This window comes from Onychostoma macrolepis, chromosome 09 (assembly GCF_012432095.1).
Source record: "Onychostoma macrolepis isolate SWU-2019 chromosome 09, ASM1243209v1, whole genome shotgun sequence".
NCBI classification, from domain to species: Eukaryota; Metazoa; Chordata; class Actinopteri; order Cypriniformes; family Cyprinidae; genus Onychostoma; species Onychostoma macrolepis.
Genome location: NC_081163.1, coordinates 15552281 through 15564325, shown reverse-complemented (window position 1 = coordinate 15564325; position 12045 = coordinate 15552281). Strand labels below are relative to the sequence as shown.

Genomic DNA, 12045 nt, shown 5'->3' with positions numbered 1-12045 from the left:
ATTCCTGCTCAAACTTACCTCAACTCAATCAACAGTTTATTTTCACTTTTCTGCATTAGATGCCTACACAATAAAATACCATATATCATACTTCCACATGATGTCAAATTTGTGCTTGTTTTGATGTTGGTTGTTTTTTTTTCCTGCTCTGTGTAGAGAACATCAATGTGTTCGATGCTGTGTGACAGTAATTCATCACAGGGTTGAGAGAAAAGCTGCTGATGAGAGTCAGGCATTCAATTTGTTACAGCTGTACAAAAAGAGAGAGAAAGGCCATTTTTCAAGACCCCAATCAATCCAGAGTCTCTAGAAGTCAATATAAATGCACTGCAGAGCAGAGGCATGTGCATGTTTTCATTGGGTTTTATTTTTAATGATACAGAGCAGATGTTTGCATGTGACTGTGTTCATTTTAGAGAGGAAGAAAAAGAAAAAAACTTCACAGAGAGATGTAAAGCTGTCCATCACAGAGTGACCACTGCAGTGCACTGGGGCATTGGCCAAATTATGCCGCCAAAGCACATGATAACTAAATTATTTACAACTACACTGCAGTAACAGATGAGCAAAGCATGCTTTTTATTGGGTCTGTGGACTCAGTGGAATGTTAAATAAGATTAAACGTTTTAAGAGCATCTGTTTGGATGTGCATGTACAAACCATTGCTCAAACTGACATAAAGCTCATGCCACCCAGAAATGTCAATCACCCCATTAGCTTTGATGCTAAAAGACGATTGTCCGTTCAGCTCCACACACCAGCTTTCCTTGACAGACGTACCGTCTCGTGCACTGACGGGTGACAGAGACAAAAGCATCTTTGCTCGAATGAAAAGTGGCGCCACATTAGCTTTACACAAGTTTTGTTTTATTAAACAAAGCATGAAATCCACCAAAAATCAGCACTATCATATGACAAATGGAAAACAAAAGCCTTGGCAGGGCTCAAAGGAGCAAACCTGCTGAAAGACACCAGTTTTGCATCTGTGTGAGGTTTCTTTTTTTTTTTTTTTTACATCACAAGCTACTCCAGAAGATCTTAAGTCAAGAATACACACCAGCGGTGAGGAAGTTCCTTTGAAACTTTTGCTTTCTGAGCTACATGTTAATCATAATTTAAGAAATGCTGTCAGTCATCACCTAAATTAATTTACTTCACTGTCTTTGACTAAATTATATCGAAGGCTACACTGCAAAAAACTCTTATATTTCTGTTGTCCTTCTTGTTTTCTGAAATTCTTGTTTTGTACTTAAACCAAGAAAAATAATCTTACTCAATGGAGTAAGAAAAATAATCTTGTTTTCCCTTTGAATTAGGTTTATTTTTCTTACACTATTAACAGATATATTTCTTGTTTTATGCTCAAACGCACTAAATTTTGATGGCATTTTTCTTAGTCATTTTCCTTCTTTATCTTGATTTGAGTTTTTATACATTTAAAAACCAGCCCCTTAAATGTATCTACTGTTATATATAGCAAAATACTAACAAAAGTAGCTAAAAAACATGTAGCTAACTACTTTTCAGAACTTACAAAAATGCTACAACAATCGAATATACTTGAAAATATACTACATGGCATAATAAATATAATATACTTACATCTTGCTACATCTGTCATGCTAAAAAAAGTAGTTAAATTTACAGCATCAGTAGTTATTATTTACTCTCTAACACTGATATAAATAATGTAGAGTAAAGCTTAGTGTCATGATTTATGAGACTTTTAAAAGAAGACAGGAACTGAGATGACAGAAAAATAAGAAAGCGGCAGAAAGAAGGGAGGAGAGGAAGAAGAGAAAGCCACGTCAATGAGGGAAATTACGTTTTTATACAAACTCCTGAGGCGTCCTATGAGAGCGAATGACGGCAAATATGCTTTTGGCTTAGCCAATGAAGATTCAGCAGTAAACGTGGCAGATTTTACTGTGACCAGAGCAGATAACACATCTCCGCCATGCTTTCATTTGTCCATGTTTAAAAAAAAAAATGACAGCCTTAAAAGGGATCTCATCCTTACAATGTGGTAGAATACCCGATATTGGGCAATCGGATTATTTAACAGTGAAAGTGAAGTAGCATGTAACACACATCACATCTGCATTTGTGCGAATGCTCAATACTTGTGTGTTGCAAGCAGGTTCTTTCAGACCTGTTTCCTGTTAAAAGTTGAAGTCTCCACTACAGAGACTGAAGCTAGCAAGTCCTTAACGAGGAGAATATCAGTTTTCCTGGCTCTTATGATCTGCCTTTCTTATGTTTCACTTTCAAAGCTTAGCTCATTCGCCAACTTCCCACAACTGCTTTCCCTCGTCCCGTCTCACTCCTACAGCTCTGCTGCTGAGGGGGAGCTGATAGAGACATAAAAAGCTAAAGCACAAAGACACGCACACGCATACTGCACTCTTCTATAAAGCACTTTATCCTCTGATGAGCTGTTTATGGTCAGGGATGTCCAGCTGAGAAGATTTTTAGGAATTCTTCTTAGGCTGCACTGAGAAGCATTGGGTCTTTGTGGGTAATGAGGCAGACAGACCTCAGCTTCCGTCTGGCCAAACTCTCAGGTTATGCAGGCAGCATGGAAACCTGAACTCTTCCCATAAGAAACATTTACTGTTTCAGTGTAGGATTAAATGGATATTTCACCCAAATATGAAAATTCAGTGATTATCTGCTCGCCTTCATCAACTGCCATTACCATCACTATTCGGAGACTGTTGTTATTCACTGAAAATCTTCAGCTTTTTTGCAGCTCTCAAATTCATTCAGTGCCTTTTTTCACCATGATGTTTCAATGACATTTTCCTATCTCACACGACTGTATTTTTCCATAATTTCTACTTAATATCTTACAATTTCTAATACTTTTTTTTTTTTAAGTCTGGCTTCATTTCCAAGTAATGCAACTTTTTTTTCTTTTTTTTTTTTAAATTATGATATTCTCATAATTGCAACTTTATATCTTATGATTATATCTAACAATTTCTCCTACTTTATATCTTATAACAGTGACCTTATTTCTGACAATAGCAACCTTCTTTTTCGTAATTGTTAATTTCTCATAGCAACTTAATTTTGACTTTATATCTCATAAGTGCTCCTTTATTTCTGACAACTGTCTGCAACCTTATTTTTCTCATAATGGCAATGTTATTTCTCATAACTTTGACTTTATAACTCACTGTTTCTTATACATGCAACTTTATTTCTAACAGCTGCAACCATATTTTCATAACTCCAACTTTCTCATTATGGCAACTTTATTTCTCATCATTTTTACTTTATACAGGGGTATTCAACCCTGGTCCTGGAGACCCACTGTCCTGCAGAGTTTAGCTCCAACCCAAATGAAAAACACCTGAACCTAGTTTAATCAATGATCGCTTGGGGAAGAAAAAAAAAAAAAAATCGCAGGTAGGTGCAGGGCCATCCTTTGGGTCAGCCAGGGATGGCCCTGGGTAGGTGTACTGAAGCAGGTTGGATATAAACTGCACAGTAGGTCTCCAGAAGCAGGATAGAAGGCCTATCTTTATATCATATTTCATTGTATTTTTACATTTCTTGCAATTGTAAGTTATCTTATGTGACTTGAATTTTCCAGTTGGGATGAACTATCTCTTTAAGAATAGAGAGTTGATTCCAAAGCTGTACGAATCATTAATGAATACATTGTCCCACACATGTTAGCAAGAATGATATAGCAGTTCCTGTTCATATGTGTTGTGAATATGAGATCGCCTACAGATGGTTACGCCTCATGCATATGCTGTATACAGACTGACTCAGTGTGAGCGCTACACACCAGATGAACTTGTTGATGAGTTAAAGGCGAGGAGATTTCAGCTGCAGCCGCGGCCCGGTGTGTACTGATTTCATATGTTGTCCAGATCTGCGAGCTGGAGTCAGTGCCCATGGTGCAGAGGGAGGGCTATTATTCATCGATGTGGTATTTATGAGAGGAAGGAAAAGATCTTTGATAGAGAAACTCTGCTCTGCTCCTCTGTACCACATATACTCATGTTCCTGGAACCCTCCACTCTCCTTCGCTCCCACCCAGTATCTGCATATCTCTCTAATGTCCAGCCTTTTCCCATTCACTCCATGTTATACTAAACGTGACAGAGATTGGGTAATATGAGGTAAAAGAGGTGTGCATATTTAGAAAAAAGCTCAACTGACTTACCGATCTGCACACGTGCCAGAGTTGCTGGGAGTCTGGTACTGTAGCTCAGAACTGCTGGTATTCCTCTGGCGTTCCTCTCAAAACAGAAATGAGAAAAGCTCAAGGGTTTGTAATGAAGCCTGCACACTATTTATCTTACACTTTTAGAGCATGAGAGATTCAAACAGAACTAGTTTCTCTTAAAAATAAAAGTTCTTTAATGGCATTGATGGTTTCATGACCAACCTTTAACATCCATTACACAAAAGGTTCTTCATAGTGAAAAAAAAAAAGTTTCTTTAGATTTTTTAAGAATTCTTTACAGTAAGTTTAAAAAATGTTTAAAAACTGTTCTCTGAAATGTTCATTGGGGAACCAAAAATGGTTCTTCTATGACATTGCTGCAAAGCCCCCCTTTTGGAACCTTTATTTTTAAAAGTATGAGGGCAAATTCCAAATGTCATTTTTGTGTGCATGTGGGATTTGGCTGGCATATAATTATTTATGATCTTAGCTGTCATTTTGAAACATCCGTTTGTGTTCATGCAACCCAAAAATGACACAATGGGAGACAGAAGGCATTTTGAAATAAATGTGAATTGAAGACAACATTTTACCAGCTAGGAATATAAATTTTGCAGCTCTTTTATTAAAATGAGAAGCATGGTTTGTGTAGGCTTCTCCAAACAACTACATATGTCCTGATGCGTTAAGAGTGAGTACTGTATAGTGGTGCTACCTTTCTAACAGAATTCATCCTCAATCATTTTACAAAATGAAACATGATGGATAAAGACAGAGGTATACATAAACATAGCCTGTTTCCAGTCAGCTCTGCTTTCCCATGAAGTCCATTCTCACTAGACAGCTTAAGTTGAGCAAGATCAACGGGCCTCAGAGGTGATAACTTCATCGTTCCCTGTGTCTCATCCTCCATGTCCAGCTGAGCGCTTTATAGCAAATCTCGCAAACCCATCACCCTAGACAGTAAAAGCAAACTGCTGCTTTTATCTGTTTTAGGGTCTCTAGATAAAAAAAGAAAGCTGCAACTGTGATTCAGCTCCACATCTGTGTGGCAGATTGGGCAGAGCAAAAGGTGCTGTGGAGTAGATGGACAGCAGTCTGTCCAGCATGTGTGGAGGCTTTGCGATCAGATTACAGTTTTTTGCAAGACAATAAAAGGCACAGTTGAACCCTATCATCATCCTTTCCATATATGATTTTTTCGTTACTATATGACCGATGTAAAACAGAAAGACATGATGCTTAGTGCAATTTCTAAGCCTATAACTCCACCAAATCAAATTACAAAAATAATGGACCTCGTCCAATTAAAATTTCATACAGTTTGAGAATTTACGTGCACAAAAAAGTTCTCACGCATTTCCTAAGGATTCACAACAGCTGTTTACGCGCGTATTTATTTTCTTACCCGTTCTAATGCACTCATAATACACAAACCGCACTTTTGCACACTACTCCTGTTCGCGCTCTGTCGTCTGTGAGCATGCGCAGGAATATTTCTAGTGAGCTGTGTACCATTCCCAAAACCAGCTGAACCACAATACGTACATCATTAACATTACTACTTCCAGCGCAGGGAAGATTATTTAGGCCTACGAATTGTAGTCCATTACTGATTACAGATTACATGATGAAAACTGTAGTTAGTAGCCTAATGCAATCTAGGTTACTCGTTTTAGGTATTCTGTATTCTGACTTTTTTTTTTTTATATTACTTTTTATCTAACTTGTTTTAAACTTACCATTAAATGTACCATATTGATATAAAAAAGCAAAGAGAAAGAAAATAGATTCCATTTTTTAATATCAACATCATTAAGTGCATTGAACATTCAGTGGCGCCTGCAGGTGTACGGCTGGACGCACTGTGCGTACCATGAGCGCTCAGACTGACCTGAGATTTGCCCCGCAAACATTTCAGCAGTAAATTATAGGACCGTGTGTCCCGTATTTCTGTCGACTGAACCAGCCATGCCATTAATAATGAACGTATCAGTCTTTTGCATGCCAAAGTCAATTTCTGCTTATAAACATTGCGTCAAATAGAAAGAGAAAATCGTGCTACACGCACTTTCATGAGATCGGGTTAGACTTCAACAATTAATTTGTAGCCTATTTTACAAATGGGAATACAACGAATTCATGACAATGTTTTACATTCAAGCTACCCGTAAAATTGATGGTGAAATGTTCTTAAAAAAAACATCTGCAATGCAATAAAGTAATTTTTAAAGCTGTTTTGCTGCATGGATTAAAATAGGCTAATAAATAATTCACATATCAGACAAAATTGCGTTGCAGAAAATCCTTTAAATTTTAAGGAATTCAGAGCAGAGCAACATAAAAATCAGAAAAAAATACAATCGGGCCTGTTTTAGGCTTTTACTTATTTTTATATTTTAGACGGTGATGAAAAATGACTTGCCATCTCCTCATTGGACGTGCCTTTAGAGAGAAATGCAGTTTTGGACATTGTTTTTGTTTTCGATTTGAATGATTTCGTTGTAAAGTAGTAATTTAAAGCTTTCTATAGATATATTTATCATATTTGTGATTCAATTCGTTGAGTTTCGGTTCATCATTGTGAAGCAATCCTATTCAAGTCGAGACGGCAAGCGCATCCCGTTTTCCCATTTATTTTAATAAAAGCACAACGTTTTGTTGATATTGTGAATGCACACATATAAAAGTAGACCCTTTACAGTTCCGAATGATGTATTACTTTTACCTTTATAAGCAAAAATTACGGCATATTTTAAATTGTTTCCACTATCAAGAAAAAAATGCAAGTGACCGCTCTGACGCCTCCATGTCCTGCAAAGTGCGCTTCAGCTTCCACTCCTCACACAAACGATCAGATATGCATCTAGCGCACATTTATATAGTTCAAACATTTAAACTAACATTGATATGCAGGACGCTGCGCCTCGGGTGGTTCTTCGCCTCCACGTCGTGCATTCAAATCGTTTAATGCACAGCTTGCCGTTGATTATCGCTTACATAATATTCTTTAATCTATAGAGCAGTGATGGGCAAACTTGGCCCTTCCAGGCCACTTTCCTGCAGAGATTTTATCCAACCCTGATAAAAACTCACCTGCCTGTACCCTTCTAGCAGTCTTGAAGACAATGATTAGCTGGTTCAGGTGCATTTGATTAGGGTTGGAGAGCTAAACTCTAAAGGAAAGTGGCCTGGAAGGGCCGAGTTTCAAGTATAGGTCTCTGCAGGAAAGTAATGGGAGTTACCAGATCAGGGCGTTTTTAGACCATGTTACCTGATTGGCTGATGTCATAGTGACGGTAGGTTTAGGGGTGGGGTTAGGTAAGGGGGGTCATTTTGATTGCATGGTTTAGAAACACCCAGCAGTTTGAAAACACCCCAAAAAATCAGAAATGCCCACTTTTGCACTGCAGAGACCTCAATCTCCCGAGTTTGCCCACCGAGTCTGGGAATGTGTCGTCACAGCGGCAATGCATTCTGGGAATTTAGGTCACGGGAGCTACAGCGGAGACTGAGTGGTAGTGAATGTAGACGTTTTATATTATTTAATGTTTATATTATTCTACTTAAGATCGCGTTGAAGTGGTTAAGGCTTACTGTATCATCAGTTGCCATATCCCTTTGCACGGCCGGTGTGAAACACGTGCTTTCTCTGCGTTAGAAAGCCGAAAAAGCCGAGGTTTTACCTGCAGACATTGATGATAAAGGCTATGGCAATCGATCATATAATTGATCTAAGTTGAATCATATAAACATTAAATATGTCTACATTCACTACGGAACTCGGATGAAAATTAAACTGAAATTCGGTATGGTAAACATCTAAAATAAAATGTGGCTTTATAATTCATCTCTGTAGATGTAATATATTATAGATACAGTGATTTGCATTAAACTGTAAGCCCTCACACCACAAATAGAAGGATATGATTCTTTATAAAGTTAATGTCACTGATAAAAATGATTTTGTGGTGAAGTAAATACTACAGAAAAACAAATGTAATTTCTACATTAAATAATTTAGTTCAGGCAAGAATTTAAATAAAAGAGTAAATTCAATATTAGTACTCAATTTAAGCTTGTAGAATTTAAAGTTTGAACTTATAAGTATATTTTACTTGGAATTGTTTGTTATTTTTACAAATTCTGTTTAAGTAAATATCGTCATGATCCCGTTGTTCCCATCATGCACTTGGGCATGAATAATTCATGAGGTAATTTTTTATTTGCTGTTTTCGAGATGTATTTACACTGTTTTGTGGTTGTTTTTGTTGTTAGGTTAAGTAACTTGCTGTTTTGTGACATCTGGAGTTCATTTTTTACTCAAAATGACCCATTCATACTCAAACACTATTCACTGATTGTCACCGTCATTGTGTATCATGTGCCAAGTATTCAGGTCTCTGTGTTCATTCAGTTAATAACTATATTGAGTCAACATATTATCTTACAACGAATAATGAGCAATATATATATATATATATATATATTTCAATCCAAGTACACAATACATGTATGACCACATGAACTTTATAAAGAATCATATACTTTTTGTTTGTTTGTTTAAATAAATAGCTCAGGGGTTTGACCAAACGATTAGACAAACAGTTTATATATATATATATATATATATAAATAAATGAATTTAAAAAATAATAATAATAAAAATAATATATATATATATATATATATATATATAGGCTATATATACAGAACTAGGGTCAGATGCACTATTCCCTAAATAGCCTACTTAAGATGTGGAGACCAAATATAACACTATAATGAATTCATCATATTTGTCATAACATCACCACATTATATTCTATGGGTTTAATGCATTTGCAGACAGTGTCATTACCTATAACTGTATATTCACCGTTTTAGAGGAGAGTGCCATTGAATGTGTTGCTAATATGAAGTGAATTTTCATGAAAAGAAAATCTAATTAAAATCAGAACTGAAAACAAACACTGGATTTAAAAAAAAAAAGAAGATAAATAAAATTAAAAAAAACTCCCAATAAATGTCCAAACAGCGATTCTATCAGAGTATTTAGTGTGTTATGATATCATCATTTTTTTATCATCGCAAACTATTTTTGCATTTGATGTTGTTTGATAGGAATTGTTACTTATTATTGCCAACAACTGATAATTTATTGCAATGATTTTAAATTCAGTTGAGGTATCTGACATAATGTGACATAACATTGACTTTTATATGAAGTCTTTAGAGCCATGGGCTGTTTTTAGATAAATCGAGGGGTTTATATGTACAAATAGGTTATTTATATGTACAAATCATCCAAGCACCTAATTTATAGCCATTTGATTAACATTGCTAAATATTATTAAACTGGAAAGAAATTAAAGACCCTTCTTTGATTGTCAAAATATTTCACAGAAAAGAACAAAATACAAACATAAAAGACAAAGAAAAACAAAGTAGCCTAATTCTATTCTTAAAAAAAATAAATAAATAAAAAACGTGCCCCTTTTAGACTTAAAGGGATAGTTCACCCAAAAATGAAAATTGTGTCATTGTTTACTCACCCTCAAGTAGTTCCAAACCTGCATGAATGTCTTTGTTCTGCTGAACACAAAGTAAAACATTCTAAAGAATGTGGGAAACAGAGCAGTTCTGGGGCACCTTTGACTTCCATAGTATATTTTTTTCCTACTATGGAAGTCAATGGTGCCCCAAAACAGCCTGGTGGCAAACTTTCTTCAAAATATCTTCCTTTGTGTTCAGCAGAACAAAGAAATTCATACAGGTTTGGAACTACTTGAGGGTGAGTAAACGATGACACAATTTTCATGTTTGTGTGAACTACCCCTTTAACTAACTAGCTTCTCTATTCTTTTTGTATTCTGTCTATTTCTTTTCTTTTTATTTATTATACAATTAACAAAAACAAAAAAGACCTCTAACACTATTCTTTTTCTATTCTCTTTGTTTTCTTTTTATTTATTATATAATAATAATAGAAAAAAACCCTGCTACATGTACCACGCTAAGATAAATGAGACTTGTTATAGCACTTGCATATCATTGCTCTTTTTTTGATTTTGATTGCTTCCAATGTCCTCATTTGTAAGTGGCTTTAGATAAAAGCGTCTACTAAATGACTAAATGTAAATGTACTGTAATCCATAAAAAAGTAACTAATCTGATTATGAGCATTATAAATTGTAATATATTATAATTACAAATACTTGATTTTTGGAGTCTGATTACATAATCCAGATTACATGTAATCGGTTACTACCCAGCTCTGACTACTACTATTACTACTACTACTAATAAACCATTGTTTTTGTTGTTGTTATTTCAGGGTGAAGGATCGCAGGGGAAAGGAGACCTGGGAAGCCCACTTCCTCTTGGCCTGCAAGAGGCCCTAATTAGCACCGCTTTCCCACTCCATTCAGAACATACAGCTCTTCTGCATGCCCATTATCAGTGCTGAAGTCATGTAAGTTAAAGGAGAGATATCTCAATAAAATATCCAATAATAATAGAACAAATGTACTCTTTTTATGCTCCTTCCTAATGTATATTTAAGAAAATATAGGCCTGTCCTAGAGCAGACGCACTGCTCTGCAATACACTGCTCACATCTAATAGGTAAGTTGAGGACAGAGAAAGAAATATCAATACCAGATGATGGGAAAGCAAAAGAGGGAGGGAGATACAAAGAACAAGAGCAAAGGAATGATGTGAAAGAGCATGATATGACAGTTAGGCAACAAAATACCTAAAGAAAAATGTCCTCAAAGGAAGATGTTTGCTTTAATGATGACTATGTGCACAGGGTTTGACACACTAGCTGAACAGGAGCAGGTGTCTGTATCCTGTCTACTAACATCCATCATTTCCTTATCTCTCCTCAGCAATCTCTGTTTTGTGTCAGCATGTCTGCAGGACCTCCGGACCCTCTCTGTGGTTTTCCCATCACCTGGTCCTAATTGGGTCAGATATATGTGTATGGACAGACATCTGTGAACACAAGCATGCAGTGACAAGGAAGTACTGCCTGTTTGTGTCTCATTTTTGAAAATATGAATACTACAATAACATTCAAATGTTTGCAGCCTGTAAGTTTTTTTTTTTTTTTTTTTTTTTTTGTTGAATGCTCACCAAGGCTGAATTTTTTTGATCAAAAAATAGAGATATTGTTATAATTTAAAATAACTTTTCTGTTTGAATATATTGTAAAATTTTATTTATTCCTGTGATACTGTATGTATATATGTATATATATATATTAGTGCTGTCAAACGATTAATCACATCCAAAATAAAAGTTTTTGTTTACATAATATATGTGTGTGTACTGTGTATATTTATTATGGTATACATAAATACACACACATACAGTATATATTTTGAAAACATTTGCATGTATATACGTTTATACATTTATATTCTTATATTTTATTTTATATATATATAAATATATTTAATATATAAACATAACACATTTTTCTTAAATATATACATGCATGTGTTTGTATTTACATATATACATAATAAATATATACAGTATACACATTATGTAAACAAAAACTTTTATTTTGGATGTGCTTAATCGCTATTAATCGCTTGAAAGCACTAATATATATATGTATATATATATATATATATATATATATATATATATATATAGTGTATATATTATACTCCAGTCTTCAGTGTCACATGATCCTTCAGAAATCATTGTAATATGCTGATTTGATGCTCAAGAAGCATTTCTTCTTATTATCAAAGTTAAAACTGCTCCCTGACACAGTTAACTGCTTAACTAAACTAAAAGGGATTGATCCCAAGTACAAGGTATTGTATTTCAATCGTTTTTTAGAG

The 12045-nt window shown here is 35.1% G+C and overlaps 1 protein-coding gene and 1 long non-coding RNA gene across 2 annotated transcripts in view; one reads left to right on the top strand and one right to left on the bottom strand.

Annotated features, from left to right (window-relative positions):
* hao2 (hydroxyacid oxidase 2 (long chain)) overlaps positions 1–4249 on the bottom strand; it is a 42029-nt gene extending 37780 nt beyond the window's left edge. The window contains exon 1 of the mRNA XM_058786680.1: positions 4184–4249. The gene's annotated coding sequence lies outside the window, so the exon portion shown is untranslated. The remainder of the gene's footprint in view (positions 1–4183) is intronic.
* A 3432-nt stretch (positions 4250–7681) lies between these two features.
* On the top strand, positions 7682–11269 carry LOC131546788 (uncharacterized). The gene is made up of 4 exons (XR_009272781.1): positions 7682–7995; positions 8342–8400; positions 10521–10658; positions 11077–11269. It is a non-coding gene; the product is annotated as an uncharacterized LOC131546788 (long non-coding RNA).
* The last annotated feature ends 776 nt before the right edge of the window (positions 11270–12045 follow it).